Raw genomic sequence first — 26,922 nt, 5'->3', positions numbered from 1 at the left:
TTAAAGTTTAAAAAAAGAGAGAAATACTCACCAACCAATCACTTACCTGCTTCCTGGTGATGTCACACTTTGATTACTTTTTACCTCTCTCCCCTGCTGCTGAATTGGTATGCCTCGCCCCTCCTTTTAAAGTTGCCGCGCTGCTTGTACCTCACGCAGGTCCGCTCTGGTCGGGCGTCGCTGCGCACTCCACTCCCAGGTCAGCCGCTGTGGTCGGGCCACGCCTCGCCCCTCCTTTTAAAGTTGCCGTGCTGCTTGTACCTCACACAGGTCCGCTCTGGTCGGGCGTCGCTGCTCACTCCACCAAACCAAGACCAGTACCCTGGAAAGACCGATCACAAAGCTCTGCCTGCTACAAGAAGCAGCGTGAAAGGTTCCCGAACATAAAAAAAGGGAACATTTATATTGTAAATATGTTGAACTCATTGGTTTATGACTCTTAAGAATGTTTGAGTAATTGCTATGTTTCATGTGCCTAGTCAATTAGGGGCCGGAATGTAAGGGTCATGAAAGTTTAAGAAAGTGTAAAGAAGAAAGAAAATACCTTAAAATATTGGTTAAATATTATGGTACAGTGTGTATGTACATTTGTTTATTATTGATGCATATTCTAGTATAATATAGTTAATTTACCTGACTGACTTATTGTATTGAGAAACCCCCTCTTTTCTTGTTCCAATAATATAGTCTGAGAGACCCCCTTTATTCTTGCTCCAATGGTATAGCTCTTAAGCTTGTCACATGATATCCAGCCATTTTACAGTTCAAGCTCCACAAGGCTAGGAAAAGGTAGAAGCTTTGATGGCTGTGCGGCAATACAGTTTTTGACCGTGTTAAACGTGTTTTACTTTGAAATCCTGTTTGAAATGTATTACAGTAAACAGTTAAAAGACAAAGTTACGTTTTGGAACGTTTTATTTCGACACGCGTCTACTCGTTGCTAAAGGCCAGTCAAAGCTCAGTGGCTGCATATTGAAAACTACAGAGCGCCACTACACCCTTGGTTCCCTAGCCTTTCTGCGAAGCTATTTGTGTCCTCTTCCGTGAAGACAGAACCAAAGTATTTGTTTAATTGCTCTGCCATTTCCTTGTTCCCCATTATAAATTCTCCCATTTCTGACTGTAAGGGACCTACATTTGTCTTCACTGACCTTTTTTTTATACATACTTGTAGAAGCTTTTACAATCTGCTTTTATGTTCCTTGCAAGTTCACTCTCATACTCTATTTTTTCCCTCTTAATCAATCTCTTGGTCCTTTTTTGTTGAACTCAAAACTGCTCCCAATCCTCAGGCTTGCTACTTTTTCTGGCAACTTTCTATGACTCCTCTTTGGATCTAATACTATCCTTAATTTCTTTTGTTAGCCATGGTTGGGCCGCTTTTCCTTTTGTGTTTTTGCGCCAGAAAGGAATGTATAACTGTTGCAATTCATGCATTAGTTCCTTAAATGTTAGCCATTGCCTATAAATCGTCATGCCTTTTAATGAAGTTCCCCAATCTATCATAGCCAACTCACTCCTCATACCTTCGTAGTTTCCTTTATTTAGATTTAGGACCCTAGTTTCAGATTGGACTTCTTCACTTTCCATCTTAATGAATAATTCTATCATGTTATGGTCACTCTTCCCTAAAGGACCCAGCACAACAAGATTATTAATTAACCCCTTCTCATTGTACAGTACCCAATCTAGGATAGCCTGCTCCCTAGTTCTTTCCCAATGTTAAGCAGAAGGAAATTCTGGCTCATCCAAGACTGGGTATTAGATAAGGACTCTGACAACACAACGGCAGTGGAGTGATCGAAAGACATTTTGGAGGGACATCAGCACTCATATGAAAGTTGACCCCATATCTGTGAAATGCAAACTGTATTCTCTTGTCCAAAAGGAAAATTCCATTAAATGGTGGGAAAATATTATGCAGTAGATAAAAAAGGCATTCCAAGAGGAACAGCAAAATGAATATGGTTTCAAAACAAGAAATGAGAACAGTTTAGAATCTTAAATGTTAGCTCGGAGGCTGATACAGCTCCCTAAAGGTTAGCAGCATCTATTGCAACCACTGCAGTCTCCCAAACAACGGCACTCAGTTAAAGGCTGAAACTGTCAGTCTTGGAGAAGGGCGGTAAGGTTATGTTTAATACCCGACCTCCTCTTGGGGTTTGCATATTAATTAAGACCTTCTGCTTCTTTGACAATATTTTCCAAACATCATGTGGCGAGTTAAGCATCTCAGAGCACCACTGGCTGTCAGATCCCTGTATGCTAACAATACTTTTGACAGGGTGGAGTGGGAATCACCCTATTCTATTTCAAATCATGAATGTGTAATATACCCACTGCAGCACTGACAAATAGCATGTGTCAAATATTATCAGGCTCAGGAGGGATATAAGGCAGCAGTTACTGTCATCCCAGCTTCTCTCTGTCATAGCCATTGAGCCTTTAGCCTAAACAGACAAAACTTAGCTTCGCATCTGTTGTCTTGTCACTAGCAGCAGTAAACATTTAATATGATTTAATGGGAATTGTATTTTATTGGTTCTGAGAAGCCCTCAGAATGAAGCTCCATATGTACTAAACCTCATTGGTACTGCCGAGCTGCAAAATTAATTCTTCAAAAGTAGCAGGCATTGTCATTGGCTTCATATTATACCTGAGCTACTCTAATTAAAAAGAAATCAGTCGAACTTTGTTGGTCCTGTATCTTCAGCCTTCATTGAGAACTACTCACAAGATGGACAAGAGCAGCAATGTGATGGGAGCACCATCACTTCCATGTTCCCCTCCAAGTTATCCACCACCCTAGCCTAGACCTATACCACCATTCACAGAATCACAGAATCACAGAAACCCCACAGTGCAGATAGAGGCCATTTCGGCCCATCGAGCCTGCACCGACACACATCTCACCCGATTCCAGTAACCCCACATATTTAATCCCCCTAACACTAAGGGTCAATTTATCATAGCCAATCAACCTAACCCGCACATTTTTGGACTGTGGGAGGAAACCGGAGCACCCGGAGGAAACCCACGCAAACACGGGGAGAATGTGCAAACTCCACACAGACAGTCACCCGAGGCCGGATTCGAACCCGGGTCCCTAGCGCTGTGAGACAACAGTGCTAACCACTATGCCACCATGCTGCCCTGATCCATCATCACTGAGTTAAGACAGGGAGAAATTTAACTTGCACCCAATAAAGGCGATGGATCAACTTTGGGCTTCATTTAAATGCCAAACAGGTACTGCACTGCAGCTTACCAGTTGTGGAGGGTGAGAAATCTAATGGCTCCTAGAATGAGCTGGTCGGCAAGTCAGCACATGATCCTATGCGGCCTCGAAAATACCGGCAGTGGACCAGAGATTTTTTTCTGGGCCAAGGCAGGTCACTCCTGCTTCTTCTGGGCCCACAAAAACTGAAAATATTTTGGAGCACCTTTCGTTTTTTGAACAATTCCAGCGGTCCCTTTAAGTAGCTCAAAGCCTGGTGCAGATAGGCTGAGCATGCAGAGCACAAGCTCCACCCACTTGTGTCTGAATTTCACATTCAGCGTAGGACCTAGATTTTCATGTTTAAGGAGCCTAATGCCTCTTTTAGGCGGGTGACCTGGAGGCCCAAGATGCTGCCCACACATTTCCAACAGAGTTCAGGCATGGCAGATCACAACACAAAATTCAGAGGTCTAACGCCAGTTTTACGCCGGAAAAACAGGTGGCCATGAGTTGAAGTTCTTCCCTAAAGCCCTGGAATTGCCTACCTAACACCATTGTGGGAGCACCATCAGCACAAGGACTTCAATGGTTCAAGAGAAGACCCACCACAACCTTCACTCATTGGAAAGCTAGAAAAGGGCAATAAATGTGACCATTCGCAAGAACAATTTAAAAAAAAACTGCATCCTTTCCCTCTTTCATTCTGAGGAGTTGCGAATGGAACTGAACACTGTGCAATCATCAGTGAACATCCCCACTTCAAATTCAAGGCTATAGATAATCTTTGTCATTCGACTATTGCTGGAGTATTTTATTCAGTAGGAAGTTGAATTTTCAAAAGGACATGAACCTAATAGTGTAACGTATGGAACATTTTCTTTACTCCCAATCTATGCCTCAGGATACCCTTTACTGATTGTTTCATGGATTTATGCTACACTTCTCATTCCTCATAAATTACCTTTTCCTTTCCCTCTTCTCAGATCATTCTGTCTACTGTGTGGCTCCCCCTCCTGCCACTGAATCATTCTCACTAATGCTAGTTCCATGACAAAGAGAACTCCATGTCTACTTGTCCAATCAGATGGTGGTGAAGAGGTTATAAAGATTGAAGGGTGTAGCTAAGAGCTATGCAAAAGGAGGAAATCAATGTCAACATCCTGCACCTCCAGTTATCTCTGAGATCCTCCCATGCCCAGCTCTGTGCCTTGGAGATTCCATCTCTCCATCCATTGGAAGTAGGAGGAGGTCAAGGGTGGAGATACCAGTCAGGTCCAGTCTTGAAATGTCATAGAAATTAGTTTACAAAAAGTAGTGACCCATGACAAAGATTGTTGAATATTAAGCATTCTTATTAGTGCCTTCTCCTCTATTACCCTCCTGTACTGCAGTTTTTCTTAGAGCATGCATCCATTACAAGTTAATGGGGTGATTTTAACCCTACCGGGCAAATGGGCTATACTTGCCCATCAGAGAGCTGCCTGGAACACACTCTTCCAAATTTTAGCCTGCTTTACTGAGAAACATAGAAGATAGGAGCAGGAGTAGGCCATTCGGCCCCTCGAGCCTGCTCCGCCATTCAATGAGATCATGGCTGATCATCCAAATTCAGTACCCTGCCCTTGCTTTCTCCCCATATCCCTTGATCCCTTTAGCCTTCAGAAATATATCTCACTCCGTCTTGAATACATATAATGAATTGGCCTCTATTGCCTTATGTGGTAGAGAATTCCACAGGTTCACCACTCTCTGGGTGAAGAAATTCCTCCTCATCTCTGTCCTAAATGGCTTACTCCTTATCCTTAGACTGTGACCCCTGGTTCTGGACTCCCCCGCCATCGGGAACATCCTTCCTGCGTCTAGTCAGTCTAGTCCTGTTAGAATTTTATAAGTTTCAATGAGATCCCCTTTCATTCTTCTAAACTCCAGTGAGTATAAGCCCAATCAACCCAATCTCTCCTCATACGTCATTCCTGCCATCCCAGGTATCAGTCTGGTGAATCTTCGCTGCACTCCCTCCATGGCAAGAACATCCTTCGTCAGATAAGGCGACCAAGACTGCACACAATACTCAAGGGCCTAGAAATTCAATGGCTGCGCCACCCATTAGCACCTTAAGAGGGCGCTAAGTGGGTCGGAAGCCACTGGCCACGCCTCCCGCTAAATTCAGCGCGACGCTAATGGCGGCGCTAGACGCTAGCGCTGCGCCGCTACCGATGACATCATCGGTGTGCACAGCACCACACTAACGCCCTGATCGCAAAATTTAGATGCACCCCCTGCTTTAACGCTGGATCCTATTTGCGACCGGTTCAGGGGGCCTACCTGCTGCGGTAGAGGCACTAATTAAAGGAGAGCTGTGGGCGGCCATTTTTTTTGCTGGCCGCCTGCCAACACCTCTCCTCGCTGCCGTCCCCGGCCTCCTGAGCGCCCCCCCCCCCCGCGGAGTGCCGACTGCGTTCCAAGAGCCCAGCACTTCTCCTCGGTGCCAGGCTCTTTTGCCGGCACTCGCGATCCTCGATCGCGATGCACAAGGCCCCCCCACTTTAAGAAGGGGAGGAAGGCCTGCAGAACTGCAGTGCGCTGTGCCGCAGCGTGTGGCGCTGCGGCATGTTGCACAGTGATATTCAGCTGCAGCGCTGCAAGAGGAATGCGGGGCGCCTCCAGTAGCGCCGCGCTTCCCTCTGGGGTGCACAAACTGAATTTCCGGCGGGCGGCCGTGACTGCTTCCGGGGCGCTTCTTTTAGCGCCCTGGTGCCCCAAACGGGGCTATAGTGAATTTCTAGGCCAAGGTGTGGTCTCACCAAGGCCCTGTACAACCTGCAGCAAGACATCCTTGTTCCTGTACTCAAACCCTCTCCCTACGAAGGCCAACATACCATTTGCCTTCTTAACCGCCTGCTGCACCTGCATACTTACCTTCAGCGACTGGTGCACAAGGACACCCAGGTCTCGTTGCACTTCCCCTTCTCCCAATCTATTGGTCATTTAGATAATAATCTGCCTTCCTGTTTTTGCCACCAAAGTGGATAACCTCACATTCATCCCCATTATATTGCATCTGCCATGTTTCTGCCCAATCACCCAACATGTCCAAATCATCCTGGAGTTTCTCGACATTGTCCTCACAGCACACACGCCCACCCAGCTTTGTGTCGTCTGCAAATTTGGAGATATTACATCTAGTTCCCTTGTCGAGATCATTTATATATATTGTGAATAGCTGGGGTCCAAGGACCGATCCCTGCGGTACCCCATTAGTCACTGCCTGCCATTCGGAAAAAGACCCGTTTATTCCAACTCTTTGCTTTCTGTCTGCCAACCAGTTCTCTATCCAAGTCAATACCTTGCCCCCAATCCCATGTGCCTTAACTTTACACGCTAATCTCTTATGCGGGACTTTATCGAAAGTCTTCTGAAAGTCCAAATAAACCACATCCACTGGTTCTCCCTTATCTATTTTACCAGTTACATCCTCAAAAAATTTCAGTAGATTAGTCAAGCACGATTTACCTTTTGTAAATCCATGTTGACTTTGTCCGATCCAGTCATTGCTTTCCAAGTGCTCTGCTATTACATCTTTTATAATAGACTCTAGCATTTTCCCCATTACCGATGTCTATATTTCCCCGTTTTCTCTCTACCACCTTTTTTGAATAGTGGGGTAACATTAGCTACACTCCAATCCATGGGTACTGTTCCAGAGTCTATCGAATTTTGGAAGATGACCAGCAATGCATCTACTATTTCTAGGGTCACTTCCTTATGTAGATTATCAGGCCCTGGGGATTTATCCACCTTCAATCCCATCAATTTCCCTAACACCATTTCCCTACAAATACTGATTTCTAGCAGTTCCTCCCTTTCATTATATCCTATGATCCCCGACATCTTTGGGAGGTTATTTGTGTCCTCCTTTGTGAAGACAGAACCAAAGTATGTATTTAATTGGTCTGCCATTTCTTTGTTCCCCATTATAAATTCCCCTGATTCTGACTGCAAGGGACCTACGCTTGACTTCACCAATCTTTTTCTCTTCACATATCTATAAAAGCTTTTACAGTCAGTTTTTATGTTCCTTGCAAGCTTACTCTCATACTCTATTTTCCTGTTCTTAATTAATCCCTTTGTCCTCTTTTGTTGAATCCTAAGCAGCTCCCAATCATCAGGTTTACTGCTTTTTCTGGCTAATTTATATGTCCTCTACTTGGATCTTATGCTATCCCTAATTTCCCTTGTTAGCCACGGTTGAGTCACCTTTTATGTTTTATTTTTATGCCAAACTTGGATGAACAAATTCTGTAGTTCATCCATACGATCTTTGAATGTTTGCCATTGCCTATCCACCGTCAACCCTTTGATGACATTCCCCAATCAATCCTACCCAACTCGCACCTCATACTGTCGTAGTTTCCTTTATTTAAATTCAGGACCCTAGTCTCTGAGTCAACTACTTCACTCTCCATCTTAATGAAGAATTCTATCATATTATGATTGCTCTGACCCAAGGGGCCTCACACAACAAGATTGCTAATTAATCCTTTCTCATTACATAATACCCAATCTAAGATGGCCTGATCTCTAGTTGGTTCCTCAACATATTGGTCCAGGAAACCATCCCGTATAGACTCCAGGAATTCCTCCTCCACAGTATTGTTACTAATTTGGTTAGCCCAATCTATATGTAGATTAAAGTCACCCATGATAACTGCTGTGCCCTTATTGCACGATTCTCTAATTTCCTTTTTAATGCCATCCCCAACCTCCGCATTGCTGTTTGGAGGTCTATATACCACTCCCACTAATGTTTTCTGCCCCTTGGTATTTCTCAGTTCTACCCATACAGATTCCACATCATCAGAGCTAATATCCTTCCTTACAATTGTGTTAATCCCCTCCTTAACCAGCAATGCTACCCAACCTCTGTAATGATCAGTAACATGTCATCCTAGAATGGTACACTAGGTGGAGCTGTATGTATATAAGAGTGGGCTACCCATGATGCACTAGGCTACCCACAAGGCAGTAGTCAAGATGGATGCCTGCACACTAAGTCCACATGGCTGAATAAAGTGACCAGCTCAAGCTAGCTGTTCATAATGATAATGTCTATTTATTTATGAACATAACATGGTACCAGGAGTGGTAAAATCTGTTGAATATTGTGAAATGCGACACGGAGACTTTGAAGCCACCGGAGGGTTTGAAACTCACAGGGAATGTCGACTGCAATTGGCGGACTTTCAAACAACAATTCAAACTCTACATTGCTGCCATCGGGTTCAGTACGAAGCCAGACGCAAGGAAAATAGTGTTGCTGCCCACTGTTTGCCATCATAAAAAAAAACCTGAATGAGATGTCTCCAAGGATTCAACAACTCTTGATGAAGCTGCAAAGATATGACTTAAACTGATCTGCACATCAGGCAAACACATAGGCCTAGAAATTCAGTGGCCTGCGCCACCAGTTTGCGCCCAAAGAGGGCTTTTGCGCCTCTGGCCACAACCACCGCGATATTTAGCGGGGTGCTAATGGCGGCGTTAGCCTGTAGTGCTGTGCCACCACCGATGATGTCATCGGTGTGCGCAGCGCCCCGCTATCGCCCCGCTGGCCATATTTGGTCGCTGCCGCCTCCTCCGCGCCGGCCGCAAACAGCGACCGGTACACAGGGGCCTACCTGTGGCGGTAGTGGGGCGAGTTAAGGTGGAGGTGCGGCCGGCCGCTTTTTCGGCGGCTGCCTGCCCGCACCTCCGTCCCCGGCCTCCTACACCCCACCCCCGCGGCATTGCCGGCTGTTTCCCAAGAGGCCGGCACTTCTCCTTGGTGCCGGGCTCATTTGCCGGCACTCGCGAGCGAGGATCGCGCTGTTGCAGGCACCTCCCCCTTAAGAGTGGGAGGAAGGCCTGGAGTACCGCAGGCTGCCGTGCCACAGCGGGTGGCGCTGCGGCACTTTGCACGCCGATATTCAGTTTCAGCTCCCCAAGCGGCGCGCCGAAACCCTTGTTTAGCGGCCGGCTTCCACTTGGGGCGCTGAAACTGAATATCCCGCTGGCGCAAGTGGCTCCGCGCGCAGCAGTAATTCCGGCGCCCAGGCGAGCTGGGCGCCCCAAACTGAATTTCTAGGCCATAGTGTTAGTAGATGCACTATCCCGAGCACTCAAATTGAGTCATGAGAGCTCTACTGAAGAAGACGTGGATGTTCATGTGAATATGGTCACTGCTGCGCTGTCCGTGTCAGACACAAAATCAAAGCAAATAGCAGAAGAAACAGTAAAAGATACAGTGTTACAAACAGTAATCAAGAACATTCACCATGGTTGGCCAAAAGGTTCCTGTCCAAAGTACTTTCACATCAGGTCAGAATTGAGTGTCGCAAGTGGACTATTACTAAAACAGAACAGAATAGTCATTCCACAGGCTTTACATCAAGACATGCTCAAAAGGATTCATGAGGGACACCTCGGAATTGAAAAATGCAAAAGGAGAGCAAGAGACACTGTTTATTGGCCTGGCATAAATAAGGACATTGAGAACATGATAGGCATATGTGAGACATGTCAGAAACACCAAAACAAACAAGCAAAGGAACCAGTGATAGTAGCTGGCTTACCAACAGCACCATGGCAAAAGGTTGGTGTGGACCTTTTTCATTTGAATGGTAAAGAATATCTATTAGTGATTGACTACTATTCTAACTATCCTGAGATGGTGCTGCTCTCAAGCACCACAGCAAGCAGTGTCATAATGCATGTGAAATCCATCTTCGCCAGACATGGAATTCCCAGGATTGCCGTTAGCGACAATGGTCCGTGCTTCAACTGTAAGGAGTGGCAACAGTTTGCAGCACAGTATGACTTTCAGCACATCACATCCAGTCCTTTGTATGCTCAGTCGAATGGTAAGGCAAAAAGGTGTTCAAGTTCTCAAACAGCTACTGAAGAAAGCGACAGAAAGCAAGTCTGATCCTTATCTCGCCCTGCTGAGCTACCGAGCCTCACCTTTAGACTTTGGTTCTTCACCTGCTGAACTCGCAAGTTGTGCGCCACACTACCCTGCTGTGCAAAAGAAAAGCAGAGTAAAGAACTAAGACAGGGACTTCAACTGTTAAAGCTGAAACAGAAATCAAACTATGACAAGTCATCCAAAACTCTGAAACCACTGGCAAGGGATGATGTTGTCAGGATTGAGGATCCAGATGCATGGAACAGGAAAGCTACAGTTCTTGAGGAAGTAGGACCAAGGTCATACACTGTTAGAACTGAGGAAGGACAGATTCTCAGGAGGAACCGCCATTCCCTCCTAAAAACACAAGAGACTATCCAAGAGCAAATCGATGACAATGCCGCAACTGAATCTTGTCACTCACCACCAGAACAATCTAACACAAACACACATACAGGCTCTCATGAAAACACATCAGGCTTACCCGTGCTGAGAAGATCCACACGTGAACTAAAAAAGCCTGATAGACTTAATCTTTGAATACAAAGAAAACTATATTGAAAATGTATTGACTACTGTGAAGATGTTTATGTCGTTATGATTGATTGATATTGATTGATACTGATTTTGCTTAACCTCAAAGAAAGGGGAATGTAATGATCAGTAACATGTCATCCTAGAATGGTACACTAGGTCGAGCTGTATGTATATAAGAGTGGGCTACCCATGATGCACTAGGCTACCCACAAGGCAGTAGTCAAGATGGATGCCTGCACACGAAGTCTACATGGCTGGATAAAGTGACTAGCTCAAGCTAGCTGTTCATAATGATAATGTCTATTTATTTATGAACATAACAACCTCCTTTTCCTTTTTGCCTATCTTTCCTGAATATTGAATACCCCTGGATGTTGAGTTCCCAGCCTTGGCCACCCTGGAGCCATGTTTCTGTAATCCCAATCATATCGTATTTGTTTACCTCTATTTGCGCATCTAATTCATCCACCGTATTACAAATGCTCCTCGCATTAAGACACAAAGGCCTAGAAATTGAGTTTTGGCGCAGCCAGGGCTTTAGCGCCGGAAGTTAGTGCCGGAGCTAAGTCGCGCTGGTCGGGCCCAAAATTCAATAATTCTGCGCCCAAACGGCTGCCGGCGCTGCTGAGAGGTGTTTGCGCCTGAAAACTGGCGCTACGTGCTGAATATCGGCGCTATTCCGGCGCTGCGGCGCCCGCTGCGGTGCGGCAGGTTCGGGAAGTGCAGGCCTCCTCCTTCCCTTAAGGAGGAGCTGCCTGCACCCGGCCGCGGCCCGCGAAAATCGTTCTAAAAATGAGCCCGGCACCTCGGACAAGTGCCGGGCTTGCTTCTGTTCCGGGGGGGGGGGGGCGGGGGGAAGTCCGGGGAGGGAGCTGCGGCCAGGCGGCCGGCGGGAAAGCGGCCGGCCGCCGCGGGGCCTTTAATGCGCCGGCGCAAAGTCAGGTAAGACTCTGTTGCCAGAGTCTTAGTTGCGGCTGCCACGGGCGAGGCGGCCGCAACTGAATTTCGGCGCTGGGGCCCGTCGCCATGGCAACCGGGACGCTGCGCACACCGATGACGTCATCGGTGCCGGCGCAGCGCTACCGGTCTAGCGCGGCGGAAGGGCCCCAGGCAATTTCGGCGCCGGCGCCAATTGCAGCGCTAGGCCCTCTAGCGCCGCAAAAGCGGCGCTAAGGCAACTCAATTTCTAGGCCAAAGCCTTCAGGCTTGTTTTTTTAATGCTCTTAGACCTTTTAGATTTATTATTTACTGTGGCCATGTTTGATTTAAACCCTTGATTTCTCTGACTGCCACCTTTGTTTTTCTCCTTCCTGTCTTTTGCTTCTATCCTTGTTTCCCTTTCCACTGTCTCCCTGCTCAGGTTCCCAACCCCCTGCCATTTTAGTTTAAACCCTCCCCCAGAGCACTAGCAGACACTCCCCCCGAGGACATCGGTCCCAATCCTGCCCAGGTGCAAACCATCCAGTTTGTACTGGTCCCACCTCCCCAGAACCGGTTCCAATGTCCCAAAAATTTGAATCCCTCCCCCTTGCACCATTCTTCTAGCCACGTATTCACCTGAAATATCCTTCTATTTCTACTCTGACTAGCACGTGGCACTGGTAGCAATCCTGAGATTACTACCTTTGAGGTCCTATTTTTAATTTATCTCCTAACTCCCTATATTCAGCTTTTAGGACCTCATCCCAATTTTTACCAAATCGTTGGTACCTATAAGCACCACAACAACTGGCTGTTCACCCTCCCCTTCCAAAATGTTCTGCAGCCACTCTGAGACATCCTTGACCCTTGCACCAGGGTGGCAACACGCCACCCTGGAGTCTTGTTTGTGGCCGCAGAAATGCCTATCTATTCCCCTTACAAGAGAATCCCCTATTACTATTGCTCTACCCCTCTTATTCCTCCCGTCCTGTGCAGCAGAACGACCCCTGGTGCCAGGAAGTTGGCTGCTGCTGCCTTCCCCTGATAAGCCATCCCCCCCAACAGTATCCAAAATGGTATATCTGTTTGAGAGGGGGATGGCCACAGGGGACCCCTGCACTATCTGCCTGCGCCTACTACTCTGCCTGGTGGTCACCCATTCCCTTTCTGCCTGTGTAACCTTTACCTGCGGTGTGACCAACTGTTTAAATGTGATATCCACAAAGTCCTCAGCCTCGCGTATGCTCCAGTATGTATCCATTCGCAGCTCCAGCGCCGCAATGCGGTCTGCCAGTAGCTGCAGCTGGGTACACTTCCTGCACACATGGTCGTCAGGGACACAGGAAGTGTCCCTGATTTCCCACATAGTGCAGGAGGAGCATACCATGGGGCCGTGCTCTCCTGCCATGACTTACCCTTAAATTAATTAAATTTAAATTAATTCAAATCAATACCACCAATTACACTATACTTAAATGATATATTCAAGGGCCCTTTTTTACCAACAGTCTACACCACAGAGAGCTTAGAAACTAAAAACCACAGGGTTTAATTTTGGAAAAAAGGAGAAAGAGAGAAATACTCACCAACCAATCACTTACCTGCTTTCTGGTGATGTCACACTTCGATTATTTTTTACTTCTCCCGCTCTGAGATTGGTAACCCTACCTGCTGCTGCCGCTGCTTTTAACCTCACTCCTCTGCCGCCACCGCCTCACCCAGGTCCGCTGCCGCTGTGGGGCCTACCTGCTGATGCCGCCGCTTTTAACCTCACTCCTCTGCTGCCGCCACCTCACCCAGGTCCGCCGCAGCTGTGGGACCTACCTGCTGCTGCCGCCGCTTTTAACCTCGCTCCTCTGCCACCGCCGCCTCACTCAGGTCCGCCGCCTCCAGGCTCCTCCAGGCCCCACAAGGAAAACTGAGGACTCCCCCTCACCCCCATCCCAAACACGAAGCCCAAACAAAGGCAGGGGGAAAGGGTAGTGTATGTGCCAGCTTCCTGGAGGGCGAGGTCGCCCACGAGTTCTGCTGCAGAGGACTCAGATGAGGACTTCGATGGAACGGCCTTCAGAAGAAGGGTGATGGGCATGCACACGTAAATGCTTGGTGCATTGGCAGACCTGCCAGAGAGCCTCTTGTCACTGTCAAGGAGCATGGAGGAGTCTTGCACCAAGCTTGCACAGGGCTTTGCAACCATGATGCAGGGTCTGATGGGTGATGTCTCAGCTTCCAATGCAGCAAAAGCAGAAAGGGCCCAACATCTGAGCGCTGCAGTGAAAGTTCAGACATTTGTCACCCAGGCTTGCTGCCACCCAAGCTCAGACTGCTGCCATCGTGGCTGCGTTTACCAGTGTGGAAAGGGGCATGCAGAGTTTCACAGCAGTCCAGCAATCTGTCCTCCAATAGATTGAGGCACCGCCCGGGGAGTGCCAGTGGCTCCGTGGAGCACGAACCTGTTGTCCTCTCTCAGGACGACAACATTTGTACTTCCACCACTGCGACTCAGCCAATGCCCTTGCTGCAGCCTATCAGCCAGCAAGCCCAGACTGCTGCCACCAAAGCCGAGGTGGTGTAGTCCACAGCCGGGCCTTCTAGGCCCAGAGCTGCTCAATGTCATCCTGCAAGGCCACCTGCAGTCTCCTCCACTGAAAGTCAGCAGCCGTCTACCAGCCATGGTGAGCCACTGGGGTAGCACTTCGTAGGAGCATTGGGACAGGCAAAGGCACATGGAAGATAGCCACTAAGGGAATGTACTAGGGTGATTAGTTGATGTTTGTATGCAATATGTCATGATTTCATTCATAAATTTGGTATGGAATGTTTATTTTGTGGTGGCTTTTATTTTTGCATTGTGGCCAAGAGGACAATGTGATGGTCAGTGACAGAGGGAATGTAAGGAGTGCAGAACGGTTGGCGAATGGGGAATTGTGGTTGTGGTATCGCACTTGAGAGAATTTTTCATGTAGAGCCTGGGTAGAAAGGGGCTGTCTAGGTTGCCATCTATCTTCCTCTTCCTCCTCATCCTCTTCCTCCTCATGCTCCTGCTCCTCAGTTTCTCGCCTGATAGCTGGTGGCAAGGCCTATTCCCCTCATGATGGCGAGGTGGTGCAGCATGCAACATACCACCACGAATCTTGAGACCTGCTCAGCCCAGTACTGCAGTGCTCCTCCTGAGTGGTCCAGGCAGCGGAATCATTGCTTCAGTGCACCAATGGTCTGCTCTATCACATTTCTTGTGGCAGCATGGCTCTCATTGTAAGCATGCTGCACACATGTGTGTGAGTTGCGAACCATAGTCATGAGCCATATCATCATCATAGCCCTTGTCGCCACGTAGCCACCGTTTGGTTTGCCGTGGTGCCTGAAATGCTGCTGGCACAGTGGTCTGCTGCAGAATAAAGGCATCATGACTGCTGCCAGGATACCAGTCATTGACCTGCATGATGCGCTGCCTATGGTCACACACCAGCTAGACGTTGAGAGAGTGGAATCCCTTTCAGTTCCGGTACATGGCAGAGCTGACATGCGGCACCTGCAAGGCAATGTGCGTGCAGTCAATGGCACCCGACACCACGGAGAAGCCTGCAATCCTTGCAAACCCACATGCTTGCTCCGCCTGCTTATCTCGGGCAAGAGAGAATCAAATGAAGTTAGCTCACTTGGAATAGAGAGCCTCAGTGACCTCCCTTATGCAACAGTGGATGGCAAACTGCGAGATATTGCGAATATCTCCAGCTCCAGCCTGGAAGGAGCCAGACAACTGCAGCAGTTGGCAGATTTCAGTGTGGACCTCCTTAGTGAAGCACAGACATCTCACACATTGTTCCTCGCTGAGGTTCTGGTAAAAGAATTGCTCCCTAAACAACCAGGGTGGATGTGGCTTCCTGCTGAGAACCCTTCTCCCCATCCTCCTCCTCCCTCTTCTAGCAGCTTGTCCTGCTCTACATGGCCTCTGCTCATTCTCCCAGTCATGCTCTAGTCTAAGAGGAAGGACTACTAGTGCACTCATGTCTGGGTGCTATTGGTTTGTGCAGAAGCCACAAAGTCAGTAAAAATTATTCAGCACCTGCCACACCACTCCCTGTATACTTTAGCAACTTGAACCAACTATGGAACGCACCAACAAGGTGTGGATTTGTAGTAACAACCAGAAGAAATCAACCAGCAACTTAAGTATAATTAGTTGATGATCTCTTTAAATAGTACTGGTTGGGGGTCCTTCCTGCTGCTTAACACATGTTCAGCTGTGCAAGCTTCAGAGATGGCGTTGGCTGGTGCACTGAGCTCCAAAATGGCAGTGGTGGCGTCAAATCAGCGTTGCATGTTGATTGACATCATGATCTGCCTGCTCTGCATACTTCCGGCGGACATTCACTGTGCGCACGCTAATGCCTTCACCAATATCACAAGTGTGCGCCTGCATCGCAGATGCCATTTCTTAGCTCTAAGAGCACTCATAGCTCTCAAAGAATGGATGCCACCGAGCCCAATTTCTTGCCCAATGTTTCCACTTGCGGGTGAGACCAGACTAAATATAAGGCAGTCACTAATAAATCCAACAGGAAATTCAGGAAATAAATCTTTATCCAGAGAGTGGTTAGAATGTGGAACTTGCTACCACAAGGGATAGTTGAGGCGAATAGTATAGATGTATTTAAGGGGAAGCTAAATATATACATGAGGGAGAAAGGAATTAAGCAAATAGGGTTAAATGAAGAGAGGTGGGAGGAGGCTCATGTGGAGCATAAACACCGACATGGACCTGTTGGGCCAAATGGCCTATTTCTGTGCTCTAATTATTATGTGATACTATGTAACAGGTAAAAAAACAAAGGTAAGGGAGAAAATAATGAGACTAAAGATAGATAGATCTCTAGGACCTGATGGTTTTCACCCCATAACATTAAAAAAGGAAGTGAGGAAATTGTAGATGCTCCAGTCATGATCTTCCAAAACTCTCTTGATTCAGGAATTGCCCACTTGGATTGGAAAATTGCCAATGTCACTCTATTTTTTGATGAAGGGTAGGAGAGATAAACAAGGAAATTATAGGCCTATTAATTTAACGTTTGTTGGGGGGAAGTTACTAGAATTTATTATTAAGCACAGAGGGAATTAGCACTTAGACAAACATGAACTGATCAGAGAGAGCAAGCATGGATTTGTAATGGTTAACTCATGTCCAACGAACCTAGTTGAATTTTTTGAGCAACTAACTAATGTGATTGTTAAGGGATTGTTTATGGATGTTATTTGTATAGACTTCCAGAAGGCATTTGATAAAGTTCCAATCCGAAACTAGGATCCTAAATCTAAACAAAGGAGACTACGAAGATATGAGGAGTGAGTTAGCTATGATAGATTGGGGAACTTCATTAAAAGGCATGATGGTGGCTAGGCAATGGCTAACATTTAAGGAATGAATGCATGAATTGCAACAGTTATACATTCCTCTCTGGCGCAAAAACATAAAAGGAAAAGCAGCCCAACCATGGCTAACAAAAGAAATTAAGGATAGTATTAGATCCAAAGAGGAGTCATAGAAAGTTGCCAGAAAAAGTAGCAAGCCTGAGGATTGGGAGCAGTTTTGAGTTCAGCAAAACAGGACCAAGAGATTGATTAAGAGGGGAAAAATAGGGTATGAGAGTAAACTTGCAAGTAACATAAAAGCAGACTGTAAAAGCTTCTACAAGTATGTAAAAAGAAAAAGATTAGTGAAGACAAATGTAGGTCCCTCACAGTCAGAAACAGAAGAAATTATAATGGGGAACAAGGATTGGCAGAGCAATTGAACAAATACTTTGGTTCTGTCTTCACGGAAGAGGACACAAATAACTTCCCAGAAATGCTAGGGAACCAAGGGGCTAGTTAAGGAGGAATTAAAGGAAATTAGTATTAGTAAAAAAATAGTGCTGGAGAAATTAATGGGACTGAAAGCCGATAAATCCCCAGGGCCTGATAATCTGCATCCCAGAGTATTAAAGACCTAGCCATGGAAATAATGGATGCATTGGTTGTCATCTTCCAAAATTCTGTAGATTATGGAACAGGTCCTGCAGATTGGAGGGTGGCAAATGTAACCCCACTATTTAAAAAAGGAGGGAGAGAGGAAACAGGGAACTACAGACCAGTTAGCCTAACATCAGTAGTAGGAAAATGCTAGAGTCTATTATAAAGGATGTGATAACAGGACACTTAGAAAATATCAATGGGATTAGAGAAAGTTAACATGGATTTAAGAAAGGGAAATTGTGTTTGACAAACCTACTGGAGTTATTTGAGGATGTAACTGGTAAAATAATCAAGGGAGAACCAATGGATGTGGTGTAATTGGATTTTCAGAAGGCCTTTGATAAAGTCCCACATAAGAGGTTAGTGTGCGAAATTAAAGTACATGGGATTGGGGGTAAAAATCTGGCATGGATTGAAAATTGGTTAGCCGACAGGAAACAGAGAGTAGGAATAAATGGGTATTTTTCGGGGTGGCAGGCGGTGACGAGTGGGGTACCGCAGGGATCAGTGATTGGGCCTCAGCTATTCACAATATATATCAATGGTTTGGATGAGGGAACCAAATGTAATATATCCAAGTTTGCTGACGACACAAAACTAGGTGGGATTGTGGGTTGTGAGGAGGATGCCAAGAGGCTTCAAGGCGATTTAGACAATTTGAGTGAGTGGGCAAATACATGGCAGATGCAGTATAACATGGTTAAATGTGAAGTTATCCACTTCAGTGGGAAAAACAGAAAGGCAGAGTATTATTTAAATGGTGATAGATTGGGAAATGTTACATAGAAACATAGAAGATAGGAGCAGGAGTAGGCCATTCGGCCCCTCGAGCCTGCTCCGCCATTCAATGAGATCATGGCTGATCATCCAATTTCAGTACCCTGTCCCTGCCTTCTCCCCATATCCCTTGATCCCTTTAGCCTTAAGAATATATCCAACTCCTCCTTGAATATATTTAATGAATTGGCCTCCACTGCCTTCTGTGGTAGAGAATTCCACAGGTTCACCACTCTCTGGGTGAAAAAATTCCTCCTCATCTCTGTCCTAAATGGCTTACTCCTTATCCTTAGACTGTGACCCCTAGTTCAGGACTCCCCGGCCATCGGGAACATCCTTCCTGCATCCAGCCTGTCCAGTCCTGTTAGAATTTTATAAGTTTCAATGAGATCCCCTCTCATTCTTCTAAACTCCAGCGAATATAAGCCCAATCGACCCAATCTCTCCTCATACGTCATTCCTGCCATCCCAGGTATCAGTCTGCTAAATCTTCGCTGCACTCCCTCCATGGCAAGAACATCCTGCCTCAGATAAGGCGACCAAAACTGCACACAATACTCAAGTTGTGGTCTCATCAAGGCCCTGTACAACTGCAGCAAGACATCCTTGTTCTTGTACTTGAACCGTCTTGCTATGAAGGCCAACATACCACTTGCCTTCTTAACCGCCTGCTGGACCTGCATGCTTCTCTTCAGCGACTGGTGCACAAGGACAACCAGGTCTCGTTGCACTTCCCCTTTTCCCAATCTATTGCCGTTCAGATAATAATCTGCCTTCCTGTTTTTGCCACCAAAGTGGATAACCTCGCATTTATCCACAATATACTGCATCTGCCATGCTTCTGCCCAATCACCCAACTTGTCCAAATCATACTGGAGTTTCTCGGCATCCTCCTCACAGCACACACGCCCACCCAGCTTTGTGTCGTCTGCAAACTTGGAGATATTACATCTAGTTGCCTCGTCTAGATCATTTATATATATTGTGAATAGCTGAGGTCCTAGGACCGATCCCAGTCACTGAAAGCAAACATGCAGGTGCAGCAAGCAGTTAGGAAGGCAAATGGTATGTTGGCCTTCATTGCAAGAGGATTTGAGTACAGGAGCAAGGATGTCTTACTATAGTTATACAGGGCCTTGGTGAGAACACACCTGGAGTACTGTGTGCAGTTTTGGTCTCCTTACCTAAGAAAGGATATGCATGCCATAGAGGAAGTGCAGCAAAGGTTCACCAGACTGATTCCTGGGATGGCAGGACTGTCGTATGAGGAGAGATTGGGTCGACTAGGCCTGTATTCACTAGAGTTTAGAAGAATGAGAGGAGATCTCATTGAAACGTATTAAAATCTGACATGGCTAGACAGGCTGGATGCAGGGAGGATGTTTCCCCTAGCTTGGGGGTCTAGAATGATGGGTCACAGTTTCACGATATGGGGTAGGACATTTAGGACTAAGATGAGGAGAAATTTCTTCACTCAGAGGGTGGTGAACATGTGCAATTCTCTACCGCAGAAGGCTGTGGAGACCAAGTCCCTGAATATATTTAAGAAGGCGATAGATACATTTCTAGACACAAAAGGCATCAAAGGATATGGGGAGAGAGTGGGAATATGGTATTGATCATATTGAATGGTGGAGCAGGCTCAAAGGGCCGAGTGGCCTACTCCTGCTCCTATTTTTCTATGTTCTATGTTTCTATAAGAAACTGTTAACCAAAATGAGAGCGCATGGATTTGGAGGCAACCAATTGACATGGGTAGGGAATTGATTAGGATGTAGGAGACAGAGTGTAAGGATAATGGGTATGTATACCAATTGGCAGGATGTGACTGGCGGTGTCCCCCAGAGATTTGTACCAGGGCCTCATCTTTTCTCTATATTTATAAATGACTTAGATGAAGGAATAGGGATCGGTATGTCTAAGTTTGCTGATGACACTAAGTTAGGTCGCACAGTAAATGGTGTAGATGGGAGCAGAAAGTTGCAAAGGGACATTCATAGTTTGAGTGAGTGGGCAAAACTGTGGCAGATGGAGTTCAAGGTGGAAAAGTGTGAGATCATCCACTTTGGACCTATGAAAGATAGATCAGAGTATTTTGTAAATGGTGAGAAGCTAGGAAATGTGGAAGGGCAGAGAGGTTTAGATGTCCAAGTACAGAAATCCCTAAAAGGTAGTGGACAGATACAAAAAACAATTAAAAAGGCTTTTGGAATGTTGGCCTTTATCTCAAGGGAGCTGGAATACAAAGGGGTGAAGTTATGTTACAGTTTTATGAAACTTTTGGTGAGACTCCATTTAGAGTTACTGCGGTCAGGTCTGGTCACCGCACCTCAGGAAGGACACATTGGCCTTGGAGAGGGTGGCGCGCAGATTCACCAGAATGGTACCTGGAATACAAGCGTTTAATTTATGAGGGCAGGTTGCATAGACTGGGCTTGTTTTCCCTTGAGTATAGAAGATTATGGGGTTATTGAGGTGTCTAAGTTAATTAAGGGAGTTGAGGCAGCATAACCTTAAAATTAGAGTTAGGCCATTCTGGGATGCTGTCAGGAAGCACTTCTTCATACAAAGGGTAGTGGAAATCTGGAACTTTCTCCCTCAAAAAGCTGATGAACCTAAGTCAATTGAAAATTTCAAAACTGAGATTGGTAGATTTTTGTTAGGCAAGGGTATTAAAGGTTACGGAACCAAGAGGGGTAGACGGAGGTAAGATACAGATCAGCCATCAGCTAATGTTTCTTATGTTGACCTGTACTGATGGGAGATTCTGCACCTTGGTGTTTTCTTGTACTGATGGGAAAATCTATGCCCTTAGCCTGAACTGGTGGGATAGTCTGCACCATTGGTGATGGTCTGTACTGGTGGGGCAGTCTGCACCATTGGTGTTGGTCTGTACTGGTGGGGCAGTCTGCACCATTGGTGTTGGTCTGTACTGGTGGGGCAGTCTGCACCATTGGTGTTGGCCTGTACTGGTGGGATAGTCTGCACCCTTGGTGATGGTCTGTACTGGTGGGACAGTCTGCACCATTGGTGAAGGTCTGTACTGGTGGGGCAGTCTGCACCATTGGTGTTGGTCTGTACTGGTGGAGGAGTCTACACCCTTGGTGTTGGTCTTTACTGGTGGGACAGTCTGCACCCTTCGTGTTGGTCTGTACTGGTGGGACAGTCTGCACCCTTCGTGTTGGTCTGTACTGGTGAGACAGTCTGAACCCTTGGTGTTGGTCTTAACTGGTGGGACAGTCTGCACCCTTGGTGCTGGCCTGTACTGGTGGGATAGTCTGCACCCTTGGTGTTGGTCTGTACTGGTGGGACAGTCTGCACCCTTGGTGTTGGCCTGTACTGGTGGGACAGTCTGCACACTTGGTGTTGGCCTGTACTGGTGGGATAGTGTGCACACTTGGTGTTGGCCTGTACTGGTGGGACAGTCTGCACCCTTGGTGCTGGTCTTTACTGGTGGGATAGTTTGTGTAATGTATGTACCTTTAAGGGGAGAACCACTTTTTACAGCTCCTGTATACTGTAGTACCGGCAGTGACCACACCTGTATATAAACCCTGAGTAGTGATCTGTACAGTTAGTTCTAGAGTAACCCTCATTCAGTAAACACCTGTTCATCGTTCCCTGCAGTCTCTTGTCTAATTATTGAAGGACACAACATCAAGATACACAGATCTAACATTGGCGACGAGCAGATTCGAACCTACCTGCAACTCTGCATCACCTCCCAGGAATTCGCTCCTGGAGAACAGTGGACGAAGGCCGAGTCCAGAAGCACGGGCGTCGACCACGGGAAACCCCCCAGTCATCCAGCAGAGATTTGAGCATCGCAGGGGAGGCTGTCGAGAGCTAGGCTTGGCTTTCCAGTCACGGTGGTCCAGCGAAACGGGCTGGCAACAGGTACTGCGCAGACCCTTCCCGGACAGCGGCGGCTAGAGCCGACCGACGGCACAGAAAAAGGCCGAACAGCGTCGACGGGGGAGAGAGAGAGGGTAGCGCGCACAGGGCGCAGCCGGTGTTCAGGACCGAACGGCGTCAACGGGGGAGAGAGGCGAGAGAGAGCAGAGCGCAGCCGGTGTTCAAGGGCCGAGCAGCGTCAACGGGGGAGAGAGGCGCGCAGGAAAACGCGCAGAGCGCAGCCGGTGTTCAAGGGCCGAGCAGCGTCAGCGGGGAAGAAAGGAAAGCACGGGAGACGCCATTTTAAGCCGCAGCAGGGAAGAAAGGAAAGCGCGGGAGACGCCATTTTAAGCCAGTCTAACCACACCCAAAAATGCCGAAGAGTGGCAGTATCACAGCGTTCGACAATGAAGTCGAAGATTGGACGACATATGTCGAACACATAGAAGTATACTGCAATGCAAATGAAGTGCCAGATGACAAGAAAGCGCTGGTATTGTTGAATTCAATGGGTGCAAAAATGTATGGCTTACTACGAAACCTAGTAACCCCAGAGAAACCAGTAGAAAAGGATTTTGAAAACATAGTGTCAATCCTACAGGACCACTTAAACCCCACACCGCTGCTGATAGCAGAAAGATTTAAGTTTCACAAAAGGAACCAGCATAAAGATGAAAGTAATGCTGAGTATTTAACGGAGCTGCGCAAGCTATCGAAAAACTGCCAGTTTGGAACGGGACTAGCAGATACTTTAAGGGACAAGTTTGTGTGTGGGCTTCAAAGTGAAAGAACCCAGAAACGGCTTCTATCAGAAAAAGATCTTACGCTGGACAAGGCTTTCAGCATTGCAGTATCACACGAAGCAGCAGCACGGGGCGCGGCGGAGATACAACGGAGACCGCAAGAATATGGCACAAATGAAATGTCATACGGAACAGTGAAGTGCTATCGCTGCGGCAGAACAACACACGACCATAATGATTGCTGGTTCAAGGACAAAGTGTGCAGACAGTGTGGAAAAGTAGGACACATAGCAAGAGTCTGCAGGTCGGGAAAGAAAACCAGCAGCAAGAAATCTCCACAGGAGAAGTACAAGAAGGTATATAAGGTGACGGAGAGTAGTTCAGATGAACAGAAAAGTGATACAGACACCGGAAGCAAGGAGCTGGGTTGTCTGAAACTACATAATGTGATCAAAACGGAGGATCACCAAACTATCTGGGTCATGCTCAAGATAGCAGGAGTCCAAGTGAAAATGGAATTGGACACAGAATCAGCCCTAACAGTCATAAACCGAAGGGACTACAAGCGGCTATTCTCACATATACCCTTGAGAGATACAAAGATTGTCTTGAAGACGTACACGGGGCAAAAAGTCTACCCCAAAGGAAAAATAAGGGTGAACGTTATATATAACGGCAAGGAAACACCAAAAATGGACCTATATGTATTGCCAGATGGAGGACCACCACTACTCGGACGTGAATGGATCCGGAAGATACAGCTAGATTGGCATTCCATACAAGCACTGACTGTAGATGCCAAAAAGGATGACGACGTCACACCTGGACGACTGTCAAAAAATGCTAACTGACGCACAAGAAGTGCTCCAGCAGGGACTCGGAACACTAAAAGGCATAACAGCGATGATCAATATAGAGGAAAATGCAAGCCCAAAGTTTTTTAAGGCCAGACCGGTACCTTATGCGATCCGCCCAGCCGTCGAAGCAGAGCTGGAAGGTTTGGAATGTTCAGGAGTACTGTCCAAAGTGGACTGGAGCGAATGGGCTACACCCATCGTTCCTGTAATGAAGAGGTCGTTGAGTAATACGCCTGGGGAACCAAAGAAGGTTCGCATCTGTGGGGACTTTAAGGTGACAGTGAACCCAATCCTTCACACTGTACAATATCCGCTTCCGCGGATTGAAGATATTTTCGCCTTGCTATCGGGAGGGAAACGCTTCACTAAGAATGATATGGCCCAGGCGTACCTGCAAATGGAGGTAGAAGAAGCCTCGAAACAATACCTCACGATCAACACTCACAAAGGTCTCTACCAATACAACCAGCTGGTGTTCGAGGTAGCATCAGCTCCAGCTATTTGGCAAAGGGCAATGGGTCAAGTCCTGCAAGGGATTCCAGGGACCCAGTGTTATTTGGACGAGATCCTGGTCACGGGCGAAAATGACAGTGATCACCTCGCCAACCTGGAGCAGGTGCTCACTAGATTGAAGGAATATGGGCTCCGAGCTAATCGCCACAAATGCGAGTTTTTCCAGAAGCAGATCTCGTATTAACATAAGAACATAAGAACATAAGAAATAGGAGCAGGAGTAGGCCAATCGGCCCCTCGAGCCTGCTCTGCCATTCAATAAGATCATGGCTGATCTGATCCTAACCGCCAATCTACTATCACATAACCATCTCCTGAATCTAACAGAATTAGACACACGAAATAGGAGCAGGATCAGGCTACACGGCCCCTGGGCCCGCTCCGCTACCCACAGGGCCATGTCCGATCCGAACCAAGACTCATGTCCAAATTCCTGCCCGCTCCCCGTAACCCTTAATTCCCTTTACTTCTAGGAAACTGTCTATTTCTGTTTTAAATTTATGTAATGATGCAGCTTCTACAGCTTTTTGGGGCAGCATATTCCATGGACCTACCACCCTCTGAGTGACGTAGTTCCTCCTCATCTCAGTTTTGAAAGAGCAGCCCCTTATTCTAAGACTATGCCCCCTAGTTCTAGTTTCACCCATCATCGGGAACATCCTCCCCGCATCCACCCGATCCAACCCCTTCACAATCTTATATGTTTCAATAAGATCGCCTCTCATTCTTCTGAACTCCAATGAGTAGAGTCCCAATCTACTCAACCTCTCCTCATATGTCCATCCCCTCATCCCCGGGATTAACCGAGTGAACCTTCTTTGTACTGACTCGAGAGCAAGTATGTCTTTTCTTAAGTATGGACACCAAAACTGTATGCAGTATTCCAGGTGCGGTCTCACCAATACCTTGTACAACTGAAGCAATACCTCCCTACTTTTATATTCTATCCCCCTAGCAATGAAAGCCAACATTCCATTGGCCTTCTTAATCACTTGCTGCACCTGTATTGTGGCCACGTTATTGATAAAGAGGGGTTACATAAGTCCCCTGAAAAGATTGAGGCAGCAGTCAAGGCTCCAGCACCGGAAAATGTGTCACAACTGAGGTCGTTCCTCGGGCTGGTGAACTACTACCATAAGTTCTTGCCGAATTTGTCTTCCGTACTACACCCACTGAACACCCTACTGCAAACGGGGGTACCATGGAAGTGGAGTGACGAATGTAAACGAGCTTTCCAGAAGAGCAAAGCATTGATCACATCAAAAGAGGTGTTGGCTCATTTCAACCCAGCACTACCAATTCGGTTGGCGTCTGATGCATCACCCTATGGCATTGGAGCGGTGCTGTTGCACAAATTCCCGGATGGATCGGAGAGGCCAGTAGCCTTTGCGTCTCGGTCACTAACCTCAGCCGAGCATAACTACGCCCAGATTGACAGGGAGGCCCTCAGCCTAGTGTGGGGAGTGAAAAAGTTCAATCACTATCTGCACGGGCAGAAGTTCGCCTTGCTGACTGACCACCAACCACTTGTCTGCATCTTTAATCCAAAGAAGGGCGTTCCGGTGATGACTGCGCAATGGCTACAAAGATGGTCCCTTTTTCTAGGGGCGCACCAATATGAAATCGAGTATAAGGGCACGAAACAGCATGGAAACGCTGATGGGCTATCACGCCTGCCACTGCCTACTGCGGAGGAAGCACCAGCAGTGGATCCTGTCAAAATATTTCATTCGACTATAATTGAACGCTTGCCAGTAACTAACGCTGGTGCAGAGAAGGAGACCCGAAATGACCCGACACTGTCTCGGGTATATGATTTGACGGTGAAGGGATGGCCAGCACATGGTGACTCACTGTTGCCAGTATTCTCATCTAGAAGAGAACAGCTGTCAGTATGCCAGGGGACATTGATGTGTGGATCCCGAGTGGTAATTCCACCCAAGATAAGGGAGAGAGTGCTCAATGAGCTTCACGAAGGTCATCTGGGAGGGGTGAAAATGAAATGCCTTGCTAGGGCTTATGTGTGGTGGCCGGGGATCGATCAGCAAATCGAGGACCTAACAAACAGCTGCTCAGGATGCCAGAAGTCCAAAATGCACCACCACATGCCCCTCTACACCCATGGGAGTGGTCCTCATCTCCATGGCAACGGGTGCATATTGATTTTGCTGGTCCATTCATGGACTCAATGTTTTTAATAGCTGTGGATGCGCACTCGAAATGGCCTGAGGTGATCAAAATGTCCTCCACCACCACAGAGAAAACTATTGCAGTCCTACGGACCATTTTTGCCAGGAACGGCTTGCCAGAGCAGATTTGCTCTGATAACGGACCACAGTTTGTGTCCGAAGAGTTTCGAAGATTTATGAAAAAGAATGGGGTAAGGCATTATACATCCGCCCCGTATCATCCAGCCACAAATGGATTGGCTGAGAGGTTCGTACAAACCTTTAAAAAAGCAGTAAAGGCCATGTGCGATGACGACATTCCACTGCAGCATAAAGA

The sequence above is a fragment of the Somniosus microcephalus genome, chromosome 10 (genome assembly GCF_052327205.1).
Source record: "Somniosus microcephalus isolate GS21.2 chromosome 10, FLI_Smic_1.0, whole genome shotgun sequence".
NCBI classification, from domain to species: domain Eukaryota; kingdom Metazoa; phylum Chordata; class Chondrichthyes; order Squaliformes; family Somniosidae; genus Somniosus; species Somniosus microcephalus.
Note: the sequence above shows the minus strand (reverse complement) of the source record.